The 25,588-nt window shown below is 42.0% G+C and overlaps 1 protein-coding gene across 1 annotated transcript in view; it reads right to left on the bottom strand.

Annotated features, from left to right (window-relative positions):
- The window catches only part of LOC126459712 (ionotropic receptor 25a-like), a 281,856-nt gene extending 264,684 nt beyond the window's left edge, over positions 1 to 17,172 (bottom strand). The window contains exon 1 of the mRNA XM_050095879.1: positions 17,113 to 17,172. The gene's annotated coding sequence lies outside the window, so the exon portion shown is untranslated. The remainder of the gene's footprint in view (positions 1 to 17,112) is intronic.
- Positions 17,173 to 25,588: the final 8,416 nt, after the last annotated feature.

Genomic DNA, 25,588 nt, shown 5'->3' with positions numbered 1-25,588 from the left:
GAAACAATGAGTAGGCAGAGGTATGTGCACATGCTACAAACTCCTGTTCATCCCATTGTTTGCCAGCCGCTGTGGCCGAGCGGTTCTAGGCGCTTCAGTCCGGAACCGCGCAGCTGCTGCGGTCGCAGGTTCGAATCCCGCCTCGGGCATGAATGTGTGTGATGTCCTTAGGTTAGTTAGGTTTAAGTAGTTCTAAGACTAGGGGACTGATGACCCCAGATGTTAAGTCCCATAGTGCTCAGAGCCATTTGAACCATTTTTGAACCATCCCATTGTTTTAACCTTGGACATAGTAGACAATGTGCACTGTATGCACATAGGAGGCTCCTCCCCGTTTTGCGTTGATTTCGTGAGAATGGTTTGAAAGTGTTCATTGAATGTCGCGGAAGTGTTGAGTGGCCACCAAGAAGTGCAGACATTATTCCACTGGTTTTTTCCTATGGCGATTTTTGAAAGAGAAAGTACACTACTGGCCATTAAGTCTGCTACACTACGAAGGTGACGTGCTACAGGCGCGAAATTTAACCGACAGGAAGAAGATGCTGTGATATGCAAATGATTAGCTTTTCAGAGCATTCACACAAGGGAGGCGCCGGTGGCTACACCTAAACTGTGCTGACATGAGGAAAGTTTCCAACCGATTTCTCATACACAAACAGCAGTTGACCGGCGTTGCCTTGTGAAACGTTGTTGTGATGCCTCGTGTAAGGAGGAGAAATGCGTACCATCACGTTTCCGACTTTGATGAAGGTCGGATTGTAGCCTATCACGATTGCGGTTTATCGTATCGCGACATTGCTCCTCGCGTTGGTCGAGGTTTATACGGAACGCCGTGCTGGATCCCAACGGCCTCATATCACTAGCAGTCGAGATGACAGGCATCTTACCCGCATGGCTGTAACGGATCGTGCAGCCACGTCTCGATTCCTGAGTCAACAGATCTGCACGAACGGTTCGACGACGTTTGCAGCAGCATGGACTATCAGCTCGGAGACCATGGCTGCGGTTACCCTTGACGCTGCATCAGAGACAGGAGCGCCTGCGACGGTGTACTCAACGACGAACCTGGGTGCACGAATGGCAAAACGTCATGTTTTCGGATGAATCCAGGTTCTTTTTACAGCATCATGATGGTCGCATCCGTGTTTGGCGACATCGCGGTGAACGCACATTGGAAGCGTGTATTCGTCATCGCCATACTGGCGTATCACCTGGCGTGATGGTATGGGGTGCCATTGGTTACCCGTCTCGGTCCCCTCTTTTTCGCACTGACGGCACTTTGAACAGTGGATGTTACATTTCAGATGTGATGGCTCTGAGCACTATGGGACTCAACTGTTGAGGTCATTAGTCCTCTAGAACTTAGAACTAGTTAAACCTAACTAACCTAAGGACATCACAAACATCCATGCCCGAGGCAGGATTCGAACCTGCGACCGTAGCGGTCTTGCGGTTCCAGACTGCAGCGCCTTTAACCGCACGGCCACTTCGGCCGGCTCACATTTCAGATGTGTTACGACCCGTGGCTCTACCCTTCATTCGATCCCTGCGAAACCCTACATTTCAGCAGGATAATGCACGACCGCATGTTGCAGGTCATGTACGGGCCTTTCTGGATACAGAAAATCTTCGACTGCTACCCTGGCCACCACATTCTCCAGATCTCTCACCAACTGGTCAATAGTGGCCGAACAAGTTTGACTGAATGTCCAGGCGTATGAAGGCGGCCAGAGGTGGTTGTTCTGGGCACTGATTTCTCAGGATCTATGCACCCAAATTGCGTGAAAATGTAATCACATATCAGTTCTAGTATAATATATTTGTCCAATGAATACCCGTTTATCATCTGCATTTGTTATTGGTGTAGCAATTTTAATGGTCAGTAGTGTATATACCAGAAAACCTTGTGACTTGGACACTTTAGAAGCAGTCACTAGGGAAAGCTGCGAGCTAGTACCAAACGATATGTTGCAATGGTCTGTTAGGAACGTTGTACTCCGACTGCAACGGTATATACTAATGCTGGTGCCTGTGTGGAATACGCAATGCCAAAGACAGTAGTACGTAATAAAATTGAAAGCAACCATGTAACATTTTTAATGAGTGAATAATAGTTAAATAAAAAGCAGGATAGGTGTATCACCCTGTACGTCATTGATACTGCACTTCGTAAAATACTTCCAGACAGCTGCCAACATGAGTAACGTAGAAATAAATATCCACGGAGTAGTAATGCAACTTAAATCACTTAATAAAAGCAAATCTTCTGGTCCAGACTGTATACCAATTAGGTTTCTTTCAGAGAAAGCTGAGGCATTAGCTCCATACTTAACAATCATATACAACCGTTCCCTCGACGAAAGATCCGTACCCAAAGACTGGAAAGTTGCACAGGTCACACCAATATTCAAGAAAAGTAGAAGGAGTAATCCACTTAATTACAGGCCCATATCGTTAACGTCGATATGCAACAGGATTATGGAACATATATCGTGTTCGAACATTATGAATTACCTCGAAGGAAACGGTCTATTTACACACAGTCGACATTGGTTTAGAAAATACCGTTCTTGTGAAATACAGCTAGCTCTTGATTCGCATGAAGTGTTGAGAGCTATTGACAAGGGATTTCAGATCGATTCCGTATTTCTGGATTTCCAGAAGGCTTTTGACACTGTACCACACAAGCGACTTGTAGTGAAATTGCGTGCTTGTAGAATATCGTCTCAGTTATGTGACTGGATTTGTGATTTCCTGTTAGAGAGGTCACAGATCGTAGTATTCGCGTAAAACGGAAGTGATATCTGGCGTTCCCAAAGGAATTGTTATAGGCCCTTTGCTGTTCCTTATCTATATAAACGATTTGGGAGACAGTCTGAGCAGCCGTCTTAGGTTGTTTGGAGATGTCGCTATCGTTTATCGACTAGTAAAGTCATCAGAAGATCAAAACAAATTGCAAAACGATTTAGAAAAGATATCTGAATGGTACGAAAATTGGCAGTTGTTCCTAAATTACGAGAAGTGTGAGGTCGTCCACATGAGTGCTAAAAGGTATTCGTTGAACTCCGGTTACACGATAAATCAGTCTCATCTAAAAGCCGTAAATTGAACTAAATATCAAGGGATTACAATTACGCACAACTTAAATTGGAAGGAACACAAAGAGAATGTTGTGGGGAGGGCTAACCAAAGACTGCGTTCTATTAGCAGGACACTTAGAAAATGTAACAGGTCTACTATGGAGACTGCCTACACTTCGCTTGTCCGTCCTCTTTTAGAATACCGCAGCGCCGTGTGGGATCCTTACCTGATAGGAGTGACGGAGTACATCGAAAATGTTCAAAGAAAGGCAGCACATTTTGTACTATGGCGAAATATGGGAGAGAGTGTCAGAGAAATGATACAGGATTTGGGCTGGAAATCATTAAAAGAAAGGCGTTTTTCGTTGCGACGGAATCTTCTCACGAAATTCCAATCACCAACTTTCTCCTCTGAATGCGAAAATATTTTGTTGACATTGACCTACATAGGGAGAAACTATCACCACGATAAAATAAAGGAAATCAGAGCTCGTACGGAAAGATATAGGTTTTCGGTCTTTCCGCACGCTATACGAGATTGGAACAATAGAGAATTGTGAAGGTCGTTCGATGACGCTTCTGCACTTTAATGTGATTTGCATAGAATCCATGTAAATGTAGATGTAGATACATGATGTATACAACTAATATCCTATGAGAACGTTGAGAAACTAGCATCTACACCACATGGGGCAAGACTTGCACACTGCCTGTACACTTGTACCATGTAACAGGCTACACCACATGGTAACAGGCACATTATTGTCTCAGCAATGCTGCGCCAACTCTTATACCATATGGTTTTTGCTCATTTCTGTCGGCTTTGTTATTAAAATAGTACTGATGGGTTTTCTCATTTTCTGTAATAACGCAATATTTCAAACCAATGCATATCTTAGGACTAAAAATTACTTTAAAAAATTATTTAAAAACGAAAAGTATTAACACTGCTGCTATGAATAATTGATATTTCGGTTTTTTAGCGGGTTATTAGCAGAAAATAAAAGCATCTGTTGTAATCGAGATAAATCAAATATCGAAAAATACCAGCAACTCAAAACTAAAGTACCGGTATAGGTTTTAACCGGTCGGTGACTCCCTCCCCTAGTGTCGATCCTCCATACTCGTGGAAGTGCATGAAATACATTGTTTATATTCTACTAGCTTCTGTCATTTCATTCACGAATATTTGCCCTATTTACATTTAGTTTGCGATCATTCACTTCTCCTGATATTTCACTAAGTCTTGGAAAGCAGAAATATACTATTTGATAAATTACGTAGAAAAGATTTAAAAACAAACATAATACTTACGCCGCACACAACATGCTTTCTCACCGCTGGGTGCTCTAGTGTTGTTCCAACCATTAGGCAGTGAGACCGTGATGTGGCTTTGATTCTGATCTTCTACTATCTGTTTCTGTTTTATGTTGTTATGTACTACGATTCAGCCTCAAAGTCATTAATACATTACGTTTTTAAAAATATATGAAGCTGTGGAAGTTTAGATACAGTTTTACTTTGGGACATTTTCGAAAAGATAAACACACCTATCCGCATATTTGTGGTCGGTCAAAAGTTACATTGAAATTATTTAATGTACAACCATAATTTCTTGTTTACGGATGTTGTACTGTTCTTCAGTTATTTTTGCCTTGTCTTTCCCTAAAATATGAACAAAAATTTGTTCGGAATGACTCTCGGGATCTGATTAAAACTAAAAAGCGTGCCTTAAATAGAATTTATTACGAAACGCAGATTTAATTTTTGAACAAGTTTTTCAATTGAAGTGTTGTGCGTATTTTTTGACGTGGAAGTGTCTATTTGTTCATTGGTCGAACAATTTTGAGTGACAAAAGACGGTCAGATTTGAATCGCTAATAACTGTCGGACTAATCATGCGTAAACAATGGTTTAACCGACAACGGATACACCATGTTGCGTTTGTCGCGCAGTATTTGTTATCCTGTGACGTCGTCATAATGGTGAAGGCGCATGTGCGGGATTGTTACGAAATAGCTCTGTGTAATGTTATAAAAAGGTGAAACGATTTAACTAGGACATTGAATCGGATTTATTGTGAATAGCTTGCGTAGCACGACTAGGACTAAAAGTAAGACAATAAAAATGTTCGTCGGAATATAAGAGAAAACCGGCATTAAATTGAAATCCGCAAAATAATGGAAGATGTCGTCTTCTGTGACTCATAAATATGCTCGAATTACAGAAAACGCGAATCAACGGAAAGATCACATCAAAACAAATCCAAAAAGCCTCAAAAATCTAGCGAGGAGAGAAAGCGACTACTACTGAGCGTCGAAAAGGAAATGAACATACATGACCCATCGGCTATGCAGCGGTTGGCGGGTCATGTGCAGACATCGTTGGAAGGCAATACAGAAAACAGTGACAAAACAGACATAGATGGCAATGTGACAGCGCCAGAGGATTATGTATCGCGACCATCAAATGTAGTCCTATTGCTCACCGACGCTGACATGGCGAACATTAATGCGCGTACATCGATTGAGCGTGCTTCGGTACATGCAGTGTTATAGTTGCGCTAGAACGGGTGGGAACGGCATTCCCAGAGATATTTATGCCAGACCATGCCTACATAAATTTTATCGCACTCAACAGTCATAAAATTCCCTGAGTGCAAGGAGATGTCTGTTTTCCCACGACTACAGTCTACAGCTACACTAAAGCGAGACTAGCAGTACAAGTATTAACTCCATTTTCGTTGCAGGGCTTATAGATTGCACTGATACATAGCAAATAATTTACTTCAAAGAGAGTAGACGGCTTCTAGAAAAAATGTAACTGATTCGTGATTTGTATATTGATAATGGCCAACCGGTGTGGCCGTCCGGTTCTAGGCGCTTCAGTCTGGAACCGCGTGACCGCTACGGTCGCAGGTTCGAATCCTGCCTCGGGCATGGATGTTTGTGATGTCCTTAGGTTAGTTAGGTTTAAGTAGTTCTAAGTTCTAGAACCAAAATATATGTATTGCTTATAATGTCCAGAAACAGACGAATATAATTATCGCACAACTAATTTTTCGGAGGTAACCCTGTCGCATCGGAAAGAGAAAGAAATGAGGAGAAAATGTGATGAAAATTATAGGTTTGGTTTTTCTGTTACTGACGGTTGTTTCTATGTTTTCTGACACTAATTTTCCACTCGCTTATTCTGCTAATGTCCTTTTCTCTCCCATTTCTATCCACGATTTTCTACTTATTTTGATACTTTGTAAATGTAATGCATCCCATTCTCCTCACGTTTATCTTCTGCGAAAGGCAAAACTGATTAAAAACAATGTATTTATTGGTAAATTATCTTCTACAAAAAATGTTAAAGAAATGTAGAGCTGGCTTTTGAGTCTCGGCAATCCAGCAGCCAGAAAACGAAGCATCTAGACTACTGAAGACAGTACTTCGTAAACATTATCGCGTAGACGAACAGGAATATATCCTCCAAACTCTTCAAAAAAATATTTTTGACAAAGTAATAACACGAAATACGGAAAAACTTTAACAGTTCATACTCCATAGTGTCAGGAGACATTGTTGTGTTAGTATTTCCTTGACCTATATTCTGAGCACAATATTCAGTAGGGCATGTACACTCATCCGTGTAAGTTTTTACAGAAAACCTGGTATCAGTTACCTTTCAATGTAACGTGACGGACAGTTTGGCTTTTAGAAAGGTAAAGGCATAACAAATGCAATTCTGACGTTGCGATTAATAGCAAAACCAAGACTGAAGAAAAATCAAGACACGTTCGTCGGATTTGTCGTCCTAGAAAGAGTGTGACAATGTAAAATGCTGGAAACAATAACCAAGAGGGGACAATAAGAGCGGAAAACCAAAAACGAAGGTCTCGGATTAGTTGGATGTTTGACAGGGATGTGGTCTTTCGCTCCTGCTGTTCAATCTGTACATCGAAGAAGCAAAGATTCTAGAGTGGAGTGAAATTCAAACACAGGATGAAATGATGTCAATGACACAGTTCACTGATGACTTTGATATCCTCAGTGACAGCGAAGCAGAAGTATAGGAGCTGTTGAAAGGAATGAACAGTCTGATGAGTACATAATATGGATTTAAAGTGAAGTGGAGCAAGACGAAACTGATAAATAGTAACATAAGTGCGATTAGTGATAAATTCAGAATCAAAATTGGTGTCCACAAAGCAAACAGAGATAAGGAATTCTGCTTACTTGCAAGCAAAATAAAGCATAGGAGGTCTGCTCGGCACTCTTCAGGAACAGAACAAACTAAACAAAAATTCTAAATCTTTTAAAACGAGATGCAGCTTCCACTTGCGACAAGAGGTCTCCAGTAAAGGGATAGAGTTGTCAGACGCTAGCTGCTACAGGCTGTCTGTAGAGGTGGTATGGGAAATAGTCTTAAATTCACAGAAAAAATTAACATTCGTCACACATTTTCTACTAAAGAACGTTGGATATGGAAAGACTGTTTAAGGGAAGTTAGAAAGGAATAAAAAAATTCTTTCACATTTTTGGATTCTTATGTTATTATAAAATTTGCAACTTTCCAAATAAAATTATATATATATAACTTATAAACTCACATAGTAACTATTTTATTTTATTTTTTTAAATATAATCTACAGCGGTAGAAAATGTTAAAATTTTTATGTGCATTACTTCAAGATCTAACAAAATCGGTAATTTTTTATGTAGAAGGCTGTGGATTGTTGTGTTATATAGGTTAAATTGCGTGTTTATATTGGTAGCACTGTCAAAAACAGCATCATATCGTTTCATAGTATAAATATGCGTTGTATGTCGAAGTGCTAACGTTTTTCCGAGGAAAAATGATGAATAGATTGGTACATCTCTCAAAAAGTAAAGTATGACGTCAAAACGAAGTGTTTATAAGAAAAGTGGATTTAGTGCTTCGAAGATTAAAATAAAACGTTGTGATGCACAGTTTTCTCAAAATGAAAGTAATGTAAATGGTAGTTTAGGTTATATTCTGATAGATTTACGCATCCTAACAAGGGTGTTACGTGAATGTGTGTGTGTTGTAAAATATGTGGAGGACCAGTTAGTTTACATGAAGACAGTGAGGTATCAAATGGACTAGCCAGGAAACTTATCATTAATTGTGCCAGTTGTAAATATACTCACTCATTTTGGAATTCTAAGTGTAAAGGTGATTATTTTGAAGTAAATGTTAGGTGATTTTATGGATTGAGAGATATTGGCAAAGGACACACTGCGGCAGAAACAATGTGTGCCGTGATGAATATGCCACGCTCACCTTGTAAAATCGACAAGCATGCAGGCTTTATTGGAACTGCTGAGGAATCTGTTGCATGTGAGTCAATGAATGGTGCTGCAAACGAAACTGTTGAAATAAATGATGGTATGACTGACATACCAATTGCTATGATGGTACTTGGCAGAAGCGCGGCTACAGTCCTATGAATTCTGTTGCTACGATGACCAGTGTGGATACTGGAAAGGTAATACATATCGAGATTTTAACCAAACATTGTTATAAGTGTAAATCAGGGAATGAAAAAGGGCTTATCTGCGACAGAAATTATGAAGAAACAAGTCGTGCCTTTGCAGCTATTGAAATTTTTAGTCTATCTGTGAACGAAAGGGGAGTATGTTACACTAAGTACTTGGGTGATGGAGACTCAAACGCATATAACAGTGTAGTAGACGCTCAGCCTTATGGTGAGAAGATTATCACAAAACTGGACTGTGTTGGTCAAGTCCAGAAGAGGATGGGCACCAGGTTGAGGAAGTTGAAACAAAGTTTGAGAGACAAGAAACTTTCTGATGGTAAAACCATAAGAGGCAGGCTGACAGACAAAATGATTGATGAACTACAGCAGTATTATGGGATGGCCATTAGAAATAATACTGAGGATTTGTTGAAATTAAGCAGGCAGTATGGGCTACCTTCTTCCACAGACAGTCAACTGATAAAAAACCACTACACCACCTTTGCCCTCCTGGACCTGATTCATGGTGCAATCACCGCAGTGCCCAGTACTCATACAGTTCATACAGCAATAAACATTCCATCTCAGCAGCAGTCTTGGATATCATGAAACCTATTTACATAGACCTGGCAAATCACGAATTACTGAAGAAGTGTCTGCATGGTCAGACTCAAAATCCCAATGAGTCTTTCAATAATCTTATATGGACTCGCTTACCAAAAAATGATTTTGTTGGAATGAAGACACTAAAGTGTGGGGGGGGGGGGGGGGTCAGTGATGCTGTTATTGCTTTTGATGCTGGAAACAATGTTAGGGTGAAAGTGCTACAGCATATGGGAATTAGTCCTGGAGCCGAAATTGGGGACGTTAGAGGGACCCTTTGCCGTTTTAGAATGTCAAATTAAACACCGTTCAGCTGCCAATTTTCAACCTTATTTTATTAGGGAACCAGCTTCAGCGCTTTATTACGCCATCTTCAGGCCCCTGACCAACATGTAGGAATAATCTACCTCGCTTGTGATCGAAGCAGGGGCCAACAATACTGGTATTAGTACAGGCCTACTTGCTACAGTGACCACTTCAAATATCGCTCCCCGAGTCGGTAGATTACTCCTGCGCGTTGGTCAGGGGCCTGAACAAATGGCGTAATAAAGCGCTGGAACTGGTTGCCTAATAAAATAAGGTTGAAAATTGGCTGCTGAAAGGTAGTTAATTTGACATCCTCTATCGAACAGCCGAGTCCCTCGACCTTCGCTAAAAAGATGGACATGCAGAAACTTTGCCGTTTTATTCACGCACATGGTTATACGCACTCCTGCGTGATCGCACGACAGGATGGCGGGAAACAGGCGGATTGAAAACGCATAAGGTACCCTCTGCTGCTTTGCATCCCATTCAGATTTCGTTGAATGGTTTTGAACGGTCTCTGGTGGCTCCACCCCGTACATGAGAGTAAAAATTGTGGCCGCGCTACACTGTAAAGCGGTGCCATCACGTTCAGTGGAAATTCATCCTCTCAATATCCTTAAAGAACATTTGAAGCGTCCGAGGGTGTCAGCAGAGTCAAACGGCGTCAGCAACATTTCCCCTGTTGCTCATCGCAATGCGAACTGTCGTTTTCGATCGCGGAATATGTGGGAATCCATGCCCTGGGAAAGGGGTGGTTTCATTGACTTCCTTTGTGCTGCCTCCAAGAGACCTTTTCGTGTCGATTCTGAGCGGCCGTGTGTCCTGGGCCATCCACAAAAAAAAAGAAAAAAAAAAGAGTGATTTCAGAGCTAGGCGTCGTGGTTCTGATTACCATCACATGACGTCAGAGGAATGGGTCAAATGTAGGTAAAGGGGGCTGTGACGGCCTTCTCCTCGTGTGACACGTGGGCAGAACTGTGGTGAAATTCGGTGTCAACGTGACATCATTAACGCACCTTACAGCTCACATGAACTTCTAAGCTGTGGCCGTTTTTCCGTATGCGGCGACAGTTTGCTGTTTGGAGTGTTGCCGAGCCCGAGGGTAACGTCGCAGAGCGCCAAGGTTGTGCGCAATTACAGAGAAAGGTTTTAGGTACCTCTGAGCCAGATTTCAAACGTATGCGGCGCAATAGGAGACAGTTACGGGGTTTCGATGAAGCGACCCTTTCATTCTGTTGTTCAGTACAGATGCGTGTGCCTAAGCACAAAGAAAGCTGACAACCTCTATATAATAAATGAACAAGCTAAATTCTCAAAAACCTGAAATGCTGTTCCACAGTTATTACTTCCAAAAATACACATGTTCATCATCATTATATACGAGTATTTTACTGATTTCAGGATGTTACTTGAGATAGTATTCGTAACAGGAGAACACATATGTACGTATTTCAAGTGTGCCTCAGTTTATTGTAGAGGTAGCTTGGTAGCGTGCATAGCGCATAAAATTTCTAGTTTCGTTCTAATCGTGCTGTCTCGCGTGTCAGTCAAGTTTTGTAGTTTCTAACTTTGCAGTCTTCGGTGTGTTAAAGAAAGTCATTTCATAATAAACTGAGGTGACAGAAGTCAAGTGACAGCGATACGCACATATTGTAAAGGGACATCCTCCACAAGCATTACTTTTCCTCAACAGTAGTTGTCGATACCAGTATTATTTTTCGAATTTCGGACAGGTCAGTATTATCTCAGCTGCTTTACTGAAAACTTTCGTATAATTTTATACACAGTATCTTATATTTCAAGCTAAAGCTAATGAAAAGGAATTATTTTACTTTGGTTGTTATAATCGAAAAGTACTAGTTGTGAATGTAGAGTCACAATTATTCTTTAGAAACATTTGAAATTTCGAATTATTTGGCACACTTAAAATTTCTATTATTAATTACGCAATCTAGCACAGTTTATTATGTTTATTTCTGGATTCATTTATGAAATAATAATCGAAAATAATAGAAATTCATTTGTCAAGAAAAACTGTAAACGCTTTGGAATATTGTTATTCCGCTGAGTGAGAGAGTAATAAGCAAGCCTCTGATGTGATTCGGATGTACTTTTGTACTAAAATTTGGTGCGAACAATTTAATTTAGGGTTTGTTAATATGAAAACTCAAAGGACTGTATGATATACTAAAATGTGACAAAACATATTAACGTAACAACAAAAATTCTGCAGCAACAATCTTCAAATGTATTTAGATCAATTCAACCATGAAGACCTAAAATGTGAGAATTTCAGCTTCAAGAATCAGACCCCTAGACAAGAAGAACTGGAGCCAACTCTACGTGAAAAGGTAAGTAAACGAGAAAGTTTATTGTAATCGTCGCTCCTCTCAAATTTTCATAAAAGACTGATGTAGGAAGAAGGGGATAGATTACAGTATACAGATGGCTATAGTATGGCGTACACAAGGTATGAAATGGCAGTGGATCGGCAGAGCTGTCGTTCTTGTGAAAAGGCGTCCGACGTGGTTATGGCTGCACGACGGGAACTAACAGACTTTGAACGCGGAGTGGTAATCGGAGCTAGACGCATGCCTATTCCATCGAAATCGTTAGGGAATTGAATATTCCGAGACCCGCAGAGTCACATTGTGCTGAGAATACCATTTTCAGGCATTACCCCTCACCACGGACAATGCAGTGGCCGACGGGCTTCACTTAAGGACCGAGACAGCGACGTTTGTATAGAGTTGTCAGTGATAACAGACAAGCAATACTGCTTGAAATAACGGCAGAAATCACTGCGGAACGTACCACGAACGTATGCGTTAGGTCAGTGTGGCGAGATTTGGCGTTAATGCGCTACGTCAGCAGAGGAGGACACGAGTGCCTTTGATAACAGCACGACACCGCCAGCAGCGCCTCTCCTGGGCTCCTTACCATATCGGTTGGACCCCAGACGACTGGAAAACCGTGGAATGGTCAGATGAGTCCCGGTATCAGTTGGTAAGAGCTGATGGTAGGGTTCAAGTGTGGCGCGGAACTCACGACACCATTGGCCCAATTTGTGAGCAAGACTGTGCAAGCTTGTGATGGCACTTTATTGGTGTGGGTTATGTTTACATGGAATGGACTGGGTCCTCTGGTCCAACTGAAAAGATGATTGACTCGAAACGGTTATGTTCGGCTACTTGGAGACCATTTGCAAGCATTCGTGGATCTCATGTTCCCAAAGAAGGATGGAATATTTATGGGTGGCAATGCACTGTGTCACCGGACATCAACTGTCCGCAATTTGTTTGAAGAACATTCTGGATGCTTCGAGGGAATGATTTGGTCACCCAGATCGTTCGACATGAATTACATCGAATATTTATGGGAGAATGTCGAAAGGTTTGTTCTTGTACAAAGTTCTGCACCGGCAAGAGTTATACAGTTACGAACGGCTATAGCGGCAGCATGGCTCAATATTTCTGCAGGGGACTTCCAACGACTTGCTGAGCCTATGCGACGTCGAGTTGGGTGCACTACGCCGTGTAAAATGAGCTCCTACGTGATATTAGGATTTATGCCACGATTTTTGTCACCTCATTGTATTGTTAGCATTTGCAGCTATTCTTCCACAGTTGCAACTTACATTACGTTTATCGTGCGGATAAGAAAAATTCCGTCTTTTGCAACTGGATATTTTGTTCTGTTTAAGAAACGTAGAGCTACAAAATACGGAATTTTTGAAACCTTCTGGCAGAGTAAAACTGTGTGCCGGACCAAGAATCGAGCAAGGGACCTTTGCCTTTCGCGGGCAAGTGCTCCTGTTCTGGAAACATTCCCAGGCTGTGGCTAAGGCATGTCTCCACAATAATCCTTTCTTCCAGGAGTGGTAGTTCTGCAAAGTTCTCAGGAGAGGTTCTTAGAAGCTTGGAAGGCAGGAGACGAGGTATTGGCAGAAGTAAAGCTGTGAGGACGGGGCGTGAGTCTTGCTTGGGTAGCTCAGTTGGTGCCGGCACTGTAGCTCAGCGTGTTCGGTCGAAGGGTTAGCTGTCCTCTGCAATAAAAGAAAATGAGTAGATGGATCATCGATCAACTTAAACGGGTGTCTTGGACGTCCGCCCGAACAAATGCAACGTACAATATCGAAAAAAAAGGCCCGCGAAAGGAAAAGGTCCGGAGTTCGAGTCGCAGTCCGGCACATAGTTTCAAATTGCCAGGAAGTTTCATATCGGGGCACACTCCGCTGCAGAGTGAAAATCTCATTATGAAACTTTTATTATTTACACGATAAACACAAAGCGATTTCACTATCATTACTGCGATTATTATTCAGAACTGACCTCCATCCACGTCCAGTATACATGCTTCATTAATTCACCGCTTAACGATCGCTTAAAGAATCGAACTCAGGAGTACAGAACTGTTTCAAACATTATTCGTGCATCTCAGTGTTTATGACGCCCTTCATCCCGAAATACGTGTCGTACAGTGATATAATTTTACAGGTGCATTCAGTGGTATATGTGGATACTCTTTGCAAAATGTGATTGCGAATACAGTTAGTAATAAAGAATTAATAAATTAAAGCGTCATGCCTGGACCTTATTGCATGAGCAGACGAAATGTAGTAAGCGATAAACTTTTTTCCTTTCATAATTTTGTGTGGCGTGTCAGCGAGAAAAAGTTTCGAATTGTTTGAAAATATGTGTAAAGTTTGTTGGGAGCCGCTAAATAGTCTTGTTCTCAAATACAGGGTGAATGTAGTCCGTGTAATTTGGGCGCCTTGAGTTAGGCTGCCAGAATATATGTGTACAATGTCTAACTTTAATAGCCGTGCTGTGTGAGGCGTCTTGTCACGGTTCGTGCGGCTCCCCCCCTCTCCCTCTGTCGGAGGTTCGAGTCCTCCCTCGGGGATGGGTGTGTGTGTTGTCCTTAGCGTGAGCTAGCTTAAGTTAGATTAAGTAGAGCGTAAGCCTAGGGACCGATGACCTCAGCAGTTTGGTCCCATAGTCCTTACCACAAATTTCCAATTCTAACTTTAATACTTGAGGACATCACCTGCCAACAATGGACATCTATTTATGTCTATTGTGCAAGTTGAAAATTTGTAGCAGACCGAAATTCGAACCTATGTGTTGTGCTTACTAGACAACGTGCCGACCACTACGCTATCCGGTCACAGTGGTTTCCACAACTGCACGGACTAGCCTACCGGACACAGTGGTTACCACAGCCGCACGGACTAGCCTACCACGCTTCCTGTCAGAGCCAGATGTAGTGCCCCTGCTACTGATGTAGTGCCCCTGCTCATTAGCATCATTACTCGCGGCATCTCACTGAGTCCCATAAGAGTTGGAGCTTGGTGTGCGTCTGTATTGAAGGGCTCATTGGCCGTCATCGCCGTAATCATATACGAGGTGTCAGCTCTTTCGGAAGTGTCCCAAAAGAATGGACACCATTTTGATCTTGCGGCCACTATGAAGCAAGACACAAAGTGAGATATTAGCCGCCAGTGAACACTGATTTATATCAATGAGGCTACTTGAAAATTTGTGCCGGACCGGACTTCGAACCCGAGTCTCCACCTTACTAGGCAGATGTTCCGACTACTGCATCATCTGGACACAGTGGTCACTGGCCACTGGCAGATAATGTCTTCAATTCCTTTGTGTCTCGATTCACAGTAGCTGTAGGATAAAAATGATGCCCTTGGAAATCCCCGAAAAAAACAGACAGCTCGTTTATACTTACGGCGATGACGGCCAATGAGGCCTCAGTGCAGATATGCAGCAAGCTTTGACACTTATGGGAACCGGTGAGATGGCACCAGTGATGTGGCTAATCATCAGGGTCACTACGTCAGTAGTGTATGGTATTAGTTGAGAATTTGGGTCTGACAGAAGGCGTGCTAGGGTAGTCCGTGTGGTTGTTGTGACCACTGTGTTCGGATGACGTAGTGATCAGCGCATCCACCCAATAAGCAGAAGACCTGGTTTCGAATTCCACTTCGGTACAAATTTTCAAATTTCCCCATTAATATACTCGTAAATCAGTGCCCACTGGCAGCTAATGTGTTTGATTCCTCTGTCTCTTGATTCATAATGGGTGAAGGATCAAAACGATGTTTGTTATGTATGAAGACAGTAACTGTTCTCGAAAGAGAGCCGAGCGGTCTAAGCCGCTGCAGTCATGGACTATGCGGCTGGTCCCGGCGGAGGTTCGAGTCCTCCCTCGGGTATGGGTGTGTGTTTGTCCTTAGAGTAATTTAGGTTAAGTAGTGTGTAAGCTTAGGGACTGATGACCTTAGCAGTTAAGTCCCATAAGATTTCACACACATTTGAACTTTTTTTTTTCTCGAAAGAACAGATACCATTGACGACCGTGCAGCTTCCCTAGAATAAATGATAATTAATGAAACCCTCCGCTGCCGACAGGTGTTGCGGATACTCGTATACCTCGATGGGCACAGCTGAAAATGTGTGTCCCGACTGGGACTCGAACCCGGGATCTCCTGCTTACGTGGCAGACGCTCTATTCATCTGAGCCTACCGAGGACACAGAGGAAAAGCGCGACTGCAGGGACTTATCCCTTGAACACTGGATGTGAGACCCACATTCCCAACTGTCCACAATTCTACATATGTAATGTACCTAATAGATATTTGTCCATCCACTCATTACTCGTGCACACTTTGGTGATTCCCGTAGGAGTTCGGGCAACCTGTGCGTATTCGCACAGACGAAGGTCAGTGGCTGGGTAGCCTTTAACTATATGTACTAAGCTAATAACTGTTCTCGAAAGAACAGATACCGTTAATGACCGTGCAGCTCCTCTAGAATAAATGATAATTAATTGAAACCCTCAGCTGGTGACAGGTGTTGTTGATATACCTCGATGGGGACTGCTGAAAATGAGTGTCCCGACCGGGACTCGAACCCAGGACGCTCTACCCATCTGAGCCTACCGAGGACACAGAGGAAGAGCGCGACTGCAGGGACTTATCCCTTGCACGCTTCCCGTGAGACCCACATTCCCAGCTGTCCACAATTCTACATATGTGGGTCTCACGGGAAGCGTGCAAGGGATAAGTGCCTGCAGTCGCGCTATTACTCTGTGCCTCGGTGGCTCAGATGGACGCCGGCACGGTAGCTCAGCGTGTTCGGTCAGAGGGTTTAGATACCCTCTGTAATAAAAAAAAAAAAAACTGAGTGAACGGATCAACGAACAACCTGAACTAGTGCCATCGGACGTCCGTCACGAACAAATTCGACGATCAATATAGAACAAAATGAGATTAAAAAAAAAAAAGGTTAGAGAGTCTGCCACGTAAGCAGGAGATCCCGGGTTCGAGTCCCGGTCGGGGCACACATTTTCAGCAGTCCCCATCGAGGTATATCAACAAGAAGTGTCGGCAGCTGAGGGTTTCAGTTAATTATCATTCATTTTTGTTATTTCGGAAATAACACGACTTATTGTGTAAAACCTTTAACGTTACGTTTCTTAATGATTAGGGTATGGCTGTATTTTATATTATAAATTCGGTCAACAATCATATGGAATAACGAAAATAAAATTGTTGTTCTCCATGGAACCTTTTGGACAGGCAACCTCCAACTAGCAGCAACAACAAATAATACAGTTACCTCTGCTATGCGATGCACCACGCCTATACTCGCGCAGGTGCCCAGCGGCGGCCGTGGCTTCCCGCGGCGGACTGGCCGTGCTATCTGGATGGCCAGCAGCCACCACATCGACCAGCGGTCGTCACGCGGACGCGCAGGTGGATACCAGACAGCCGAGAGCTGTCGCCATCGACCCGCACAAATTTTCTACATCGAGGCAGCGCCGAGCGCACACGGCAAGTACCCGGTATAACAGTAATCATGTTCACTGTAAAAGGCCTCTTTACTTACGGCCTGTAATCGCACCGACCGAAATTGAAACACCGCTTTGATATTTATCAGACTTCGTGGCGCTGTTGAGCAAATGACGGGTGTGAAATAATTAAGCTTCCATTCGGCTGGGAACTGACGTCCATGATCAACATCAGTATTAGGTATTAGGCTGTTGCCATCCGCCTCTTCGTCAGCGCCAGTCGAACATACCTGCGATCTTCACATGGTGCAGCTAGAGTTGCGCACTGCCAAAACTACGATTCGGTAGTTTTGGTTCAGTTCATAAATGACGAAGGAAATGATTGGATTACCGGTGATAGTCGTGGCATTGGTAGCGAAAGAAACACACGAGTAAAAAACGGGAGCCGACTGCTTTTCTTTGTCTTTTTATTTGTTTGTTTGTTTGCTTGCTTTTTACTAATTAGAATCGCACGTAGTTCAGTGTTAGTTTATTGTGAATTTGATATACTTACAAAACGCTTCATAAGCAATAAAAGTTAGCTAATCGCGTAACTTCTGCGCTTTTGTCCAAACAAAGTAATTATTTTTGATGCAAGTGCGCTTTACATGAGCAAACGTAAAAAAAAAAATCTGTGTAATTGTTGCTGTTAGTTTGTACTCAATAGAACGTTCTTCATCATGATCAAAGGTAAGAGTTTTCTGTTACCAAATGGTTCAAATGGCTCTGAGCACTATGGCACTTAACTTCTGAGGTCATCAGTCCCCTAGAACTTAGAACTACTTAAACCTAGCTAACCTAAGCACATCACACACATCCATGCCCCGAGGCAGGATTCGAACCTGCGACCGTAGCGGTTGTGCGGTTCCAGACTGTAGCACCTAGAACCGCTCGGCCACCCCGATTCTGTTATCATTGATAATTTCGAAACATGTTTGTGAATAACAGAAATGTGTTTTATATAAGCTCGACGCAATATGAAGCGATGTTTGATATGTTTTTTTACAGGTTTCTCTTAATTTTCCTTTTTTTTGAGGAAATTGCGTTTTATAGAGTCATATGATACATCTGTATTGTCTTCATTTTTCGTTTTTAATAAAACATCCCTCTGTTTCACGTTAAACGAATAAAAGCTGAATTAAACATTGACAGTTTCAATTTTGTTACAAATAGTGCTTGTTTTTAAGTAAAAGGCAGGAAGACAACTATGTGGAGCGTAAACGTTCTATAGGTTGCTCGGCCCTTTATATGTGCTCACTCAGTTTCTACGTGGTTCCTCGCTTCCTAAATCTTGGGGAATCTAGTGAGACACTGATCACAAACGCAAACGAAGTGATCTAATTAACGCCCGACAGGTACGTATCACACCTAACGTACAGGTAACGCGGTTCCGATCTTAACTGTCTATGGCTAGTAGGACAACTACTGCAGTCTACGCTTGGTCTAGGGTGGCTGGCCTACGGTCGTTTTACAACTCTAGGTTTAGGCAGTCTATAGGGATCTGTGCCTACACGTCTTGCCTCACACTGGTCCAGAGTCCATCTTGTTAGCACAGATTCTGCAGTCATTGCTCTGCAGCCACAGACACCTGTCTGTACGATCTGTCGGTATGATGCTCTCATGCCACCAGTCCGACCTTTCTTAAAGACCAAAGATGACGATAAATGCGCGCATACGTGAGCGTTCTCTGAGGATGCTATATTGTGATCACCGTCTGAAAAGTTCCGGTATGGAATGTTAATAAACATTTTCCACAGCCGTGGAAATGGTGGTGTTTTAGCCTGGTAGCATTTAGTCGAGCTGTTCATGGTGTAGCACTTCCGCTAGCGTAGCTCACACTGTGTGAGGCTTACGTAAACATCAAGCTGCTGCTGCTGGTGTTGGGATCTGCAGTCCGAAGACTGGTTTGATGCAGGACTCCAAGCCAGTCTACGCTGTTGTAAAAGTCTCTTCATCTCTGTATAACTACTGCAATCTACATTTGCTTTAACCTGCTTACTTCAGTAAAGCCTTCGTGTCTCTCTGCTATTTGTAACCCCCACGCTTCTCCCCAGATCCACCTCAAATGTTCCTTGTAGTCTGAGGATGTAAAACGCTTTAAGGAATTTAAAAAAACTGGATGATCGAGGAAGGACAGGTACTATACTTCGTTCATCAGACGAATAAGGGCCGGCCGTTGTGACCGAGCGGTTCTAGTCGCTTCAGTCCAGAACCGCGCTGCTGCTGCTGTCGCAGGTTCGAATCCTGCCTCGGGAATGGATGTGTGTGATGTCCTTACGTTAGTTAGGGACTGACGACCTCCGATGTTATGTCCTATAGTGTTTAGAACCATTTGAACCATTTTGAACGAATAAACCTGATGTAAACAAACACAAACGCGATGATTGGTCAGTAGCCGTAGCTCCGGAACACTGGTGTTGTTCCGCTCTTGGAAGTAGAGCCAACTTATGCATTAGACTGGATTGGATTGATATGGGGAGATTAGACCAAACTGCGAGGTCATCGGTCTCATCGAACCAGGGAAAGATGAAGAAGGAAGTCGGCCGTGCCCTTTCAAAGGAACCATCCCAGCATTTGCCTGAAGCGATTTGGAGAAATCACAGAAAACCTAAATCAGGATGGCTGGACGCAGGATTGAACCGTCGTCCTCCCGAATGCGAGTCCAGTGTGCTAAACACTGCGCCGCCTCGCTCGGTACTCTTTGTATTAGACTACTTGTAACTATGAAACTGTAAAAGAAATTTAAGACATTCTGGTGTATTAGCAGACATCGACGTTTTTCTTAATCATACTTAGCTAAGTAATTTGTATTTCAAACATCGTGTACAGTCACAGTCTCTGTAAACGATACTTGCGAGAGGTTTTTCTCGCTGTTAGTACATACTGTGAAAATAGATGACACTGCTTCCCGCTTCGTAGTGAAACATGCGCGACGAAACGCCGTTAATGGCGAGAAACAAATTGTTCTCAATGTTTTTCACAAGGTTACAGAGTAAAATAAGCTTTGATATTTTTCGAGAATCACTATATAATAAAGTAATTAAAGATTGTATTTAAATTACATGCGAGGTTCTGTAAGTAAATATCCGTAGGTCACTGGTTCGAATCCGCTTCGGCGGAAACATTTTTGTAGCTGTAGCTCAGAAGGACAACTGAGGGTTGTTCTTCGCGCAGCACTGGAATTCTCTTTCACCGGATTGAATCTTCACCTGGGCGACGGTGATTATCGCGAGGAGGAGCCCGAAATATTGACGTACCATGAGACGATTATGATTATTCCCAGAGACAAAATAAGTAATGCATTAATTATTGAATATTAATACTGTGATTAGTAATATTCTGGATGGGATACAGTTTATATGTATGTTTCTCACTACTGAAAGTTTTGAAGTAAGTCATATTAGCCGGCCGCTGTGGCCGAGCTGATGAAGGCGCTTCAGTCTGAAACCGCGCGGCCGCTACGGTCGCAGGTTCGAATCCTGCCTCGGGCACGGATGTGTGTGATGTCCTTAGGTTAGTTAGGTTTAAGTAGTTTTCAGTTCTAGGGGACTGATGACCTCAGATGTTAAGTCCCATAGTGCTCAGAGCCATTTTTGAACGTCTCATTATTTTGTTCTCTGTGGTGACAAATTAACCAACTTCACATGTTAAAAAAAAATTCGCAGCATCGTTGAATGTCAGTCGTATATGCTGTGGGGCGGCGGTTCGGATCTCGTTATGATCCATAATTTTTTTGTTCGGTTTGAATACCTACATCATTTAAATATGAAATTCATCAAATATATGTTAATTAACTTCACTATCACTTTTGAAGAAAACTGCACGTCTTCTAGTTTCTAATTACGTATCGTACGCAAAATTCTGGTTTTCATTGCAAATATAAATTCTTAGTTATCGATATTTTATAACAGGTTGTTAGAGAATGTTGAAGTTAACAAAACATCCAAAGTCAAATATTTTGGAGAAAAACGTAAAATCAGATCCTGTTTGTTCGGATATTTCCATTGTTTTGAAGAACAGATTTGGACTTACACCAGCCAGAGAGATCAGCATCGTAGAAACATCGAAAACAATAATTATCTCAGCTTCGAGCACGCTGCACAAATGCCGCATTTTTACAGTTGTCACTCTACAATAATCTTGCGATGTGTCCTGTCAGTCGATCTCTTGTTATCGTCAAACTGCTCCATGAAGTTCCTTTCTTATCCAATTTGATACTGTAGCTCTTCATTAGTTACTTGATATGCCACTCTAATCCTCAGCATTCTTCCGTTGGACAGAATTTCAAAAGCTTACAATCTCCTCTTGTATGTACTGTTTATCGTCCTGGTATTGCTCATTTATGAAATGTAGAGTGAATTATCAGCAAAAGAAGGGAGAAATTTTGTCGTGGACCATTGTCACAAAAGTTTCGTAAGAGTAAAGTGTAAGAATACGTGGAAAATCAACGCGAGTTTTATTCTACAGCAAATGTTTTTGTAAGAGCATGAAGTTAAAAGTTGCTTAAATATAAATAAATTTGCAGCGCTAATTGGTTAAAACTGCAGCGTCCGTGAATGATGAAGATCAGCCATTATGTGGGTTATCGTTTTGATATAAATCATTCCCAGTTTCAGAACTAATGTTCTGGCAGTTAACTTTAAAATTCAATTTCAACGTATTTTATCATGTGGGAGAGGCTTGGACTTCTAGAAAACATTCAATTAACCATTACTGAAATTAGCAAAAGACCGTTGTGGCGCATTGGTGAACCGTGAGGCTGTATCCGTGGAAGGTAGGAGAGAGAAAGAAAGAGGCTTGTAGATAGATAGATAGAGAGAGAGAGAGAGAGAGAGAGAGGGAGAGAGAGACAGATTGGCTGCACAACAAGCATTGTACTAGATATGATCTTTAACTTAATTCTAAACAAGTCGTCGCTGCCCTACACATTGCAAATAAGTGAAGAACAAAGTGTGATGAGTTAACATACTCGTACATCTACTAGGAGGAGTGAAACTTGAACACACTCGTCTGATATGTGTTGAAAAAAATGGTTCAAATGGCTCTGTGCACTATGGGTCTTAACAGCTGAGGTCATCAGTCCCCTAGAACTTAGGACTACTTAAACTTAACTAACGTAAGAACATCACACACACTCATCCCCGAGGCCGGATTCGAACCTGCGACCGTAGGGGTCGCGCGGTTCCAGACTGAAGCACCTAGAACCGCTCGGTCACACTGACCGGCGATATGTGTTAAATTTAGTGATAAGTGGGTATTTCTCGTTAGGGAGAACTCATAAAATGATTACCCACACCGAATGGTTATTGCTTTGATGATCGCAGTCCATTTTTACCGACAAAGGATTTATAATTAGCGACTTCTATATTCGTTAAACTCTGCAATATAATCAGAAATGCTTGGAGGACTGAGGACATAAACCATGTGTGCCGTTTACTTAAGCATAATAAAAAAATATACCTGCACTTGACTCGTAAAGACGTTATAATCCACATGTTCCTCCAACGATATGTTATTGTGAACTCACCCAGAAACGATGTTACACCTATGTGTTGTGTTAATTTGTTTCACATACACAATTACTGTGAACTTCATATAGTTACATTAGCCGAGTACCTAGCGTTGCCTGGCTATGATATTCTCCTCCCCCCACTCTCTATCCATCTGCTCGTCCCCCTCTCCCTGTGCATCACCTCCTTCACTACCTCTAATTCATATCCTCTTCCCCCCCCCCCCCCCCCCTCAAACGCACGCTTTCTAAGTGAATTGCCTCCACCCTATTCTGTGTCCTCCTCCTGTTCCCCCTCTCTCTGTCTATCTCCTCATCCCTCCTTTCTCTACCCATCTCCCCTTGTTTCCCTCTCCCTCCTACTCCTCCTTCATCCTCTCTCTGTCCATCTCATTCTCTTCTCTTTCTCTGTACATTTCCTCCTCCCACTCTCTGTTGCCCCCTCCTTCTCCCCCTTATCTGTGACCATCGTCTCCTTCCCCCTCTCTGACCATCTCCTCCTCCTCCTCACCTTCTTTTTCCATCACCAAGTTATCACCCCCACCCCAGTAACAGGCTGGTGCTTCTTAATATCTCAGTATTTCTTGTCAGATAGTAAATAATATATATACCAAGCTTAGTCGAAATCGACCCAGGCCTTCAGGAGGAGCCTTCTAACTGTAGTTTTGTCAGAGTACACACATATCCACATATTTACACTTTAAACATTTACTTCTGCACATATTTCACCTGTGCCTGTAGCGAATCACGCCCTGTAGTTCGTACTTAAATTATATTTGTACCAAGGTTTGTTGTAACCGGGCCAGTGGTTTCGGAGGAGATGTGAAACGTGCATACATACATTTTTATGGTTCTGTCATGGAAGCTGTGATGCTGAGTTAATATGAACAGTAAATAATTTTTTGCCAAATACCAGAACACACCGAAGTTGAAGTGGTTCTGTGTAATTACTCACAGAAAGTTTAACAACAGCAGGAAAAGCACTTTGTATCTTGAATCAGGTTATACCTCTACACCTTGTGGTATAATTTATGTTTTTTTGGCTATTATGCTTACACCTGAGCCAGAAATTTCCTGTATATGTCATTGTATGATAAAGAGTGTGTTTAAATATAATTTTTGTTTTCGGATTTTTTCTTGTACATCTAATAGTTCCCCATTTTTGAAGGTATGTCCTTTTGAGAACATCAGATATGTGCTGTTGTTTGGAATCTTATAATACTCCATATTATAAAACTAAAATAAGGGAGTATATACCAGTTGTGTGCACATTTTGAATCTGTCACTTGGCCGATTTTTGGTCAGTCTGCCTTGTCTTGTTTAATAGGAAGTATGTTGGACCACACCCTGTGAAGTGTTATGAATTTCTTCAAAGGGGTTAATGTTGAGCCAACGTTTGAAATGCAGACCTATGGTGAGATCCATCCTTGTTTTGAATAATTCCGGAATTATTAAGATTTAGTAAAGTTCCCTTTTACTGAAAGTTTTAAATTTTTCTTAAAAAGACAAAGATAATTTTTATTATAATAACTTTTGTTGTCATTTGGTTTAGCTACTGTCTCTTTGTGTATAGTCTGTTCAAAATAAATTTTGGACTTAGGAAAGAGTTTTAATGGATTATGAGTGCGGAAAATCAAAATTAAGGTTTTGTGATATTCTTGTAAATAAAAGCATGATATAAAGGCAACTTGTATGTGAAAGGACCAACCAACCATGCAGTTCCTCCTAGTATTGCTATATTGTTTTGACAGTGGCCTTGTTTGCTAACATCAACCATGTTCTACTACCCCCCTCCCCCGCCCCTCTCCCCAGAAGGGGGCTCGGTACAGAATTCCATCAGACGATCAGCCGATCGGCAAATTCAAAATGTGCGGGCAACCGGCACAACCTCTACAAAATTGTTGCATGTTATAAATAAGATTATTAATTGGACTAGTAGTTGTCGCTGTCTTTAATGTAGTTGTACTGCTGTAGTTACGCTATATTTTGACTGGATTGACGTTTATCCATATCTGCATCACTTAACCAATGCACCTCCAAAATGGTATTAATCATGCATCCATATTTAAACAAGGATTTACAGAACTGAAGTATTTCAGATGTTTGTTCTGAGATGCTATAATACAGTTGCTTTGTATCAGTGGAATCTAGTGGCAGAATGTCATTAACAAAACTTCGTCTAACACCAAAATAACAATGATTACTCGCTCTTTGACTTGCATTAAAAACGCAGCTGTTGAGCAAGGAATTAACTGTTTACTGGGAACGGATAAGATTTTCAGACTGACTGTTCTGTTTGATGTTTTGGCTTTCAGTCCAAAGACTGGTTTGATGCTGCTCTTCATGCTACTCTATACTGAGCAAGCCTCTTCAGCTCCGAGTAACTAGTGCAGCCTACATCCTTATGAATCTGCTTAGCGTATTCATCCCTTGGCCTCCCTCTAGGAGTTTTACCCTCCACGCTTCCCTTCAATACTAAATTGGTGATCCCTTGATGTCTCAGAATGCGTCCTACCAACCAAACCCTTCTTCTATTCAAGTTGTGCCACAAATTCCTCTTGTACTCAGCTCTACTCAGTACCTCCTCATTACTTACGTGGTCTACACGTCTAATCTTCAGCATTCTTCTAGAGCACCACATTTCAAAACCTTCTATTCGCTTCTTGCCTAAATTGTTTATCGTCCATGTTTCACTTCCATACATTGCTACGTGCCATATAAATACTTTCAGAAAAGACTTCCAGAAATTTAAATCT

Source organism: Schistocerca serialis, chromosome 1 (assembly GCF_023864345.2).
Source record: "Schistocerca serialis cubense isolate TAMUIC-IGC-003099 chromosome 1, iqSchSeri2.2, whole genome shotgun sequence".
In the NCBI taxonomy this organism is placed as follows: domain Eukaryota; kingdom Metazoa; phylum Arthropoda; class Insecta; order Orthoptera; family Acrididae; genus Schistocerca; species Schistocerca serialis.
The sequence above is the reverse complement of the archived record's forward strand: the minus strand, read 5'-3'. Positions and strand labels throughout refer to the sequence as shown.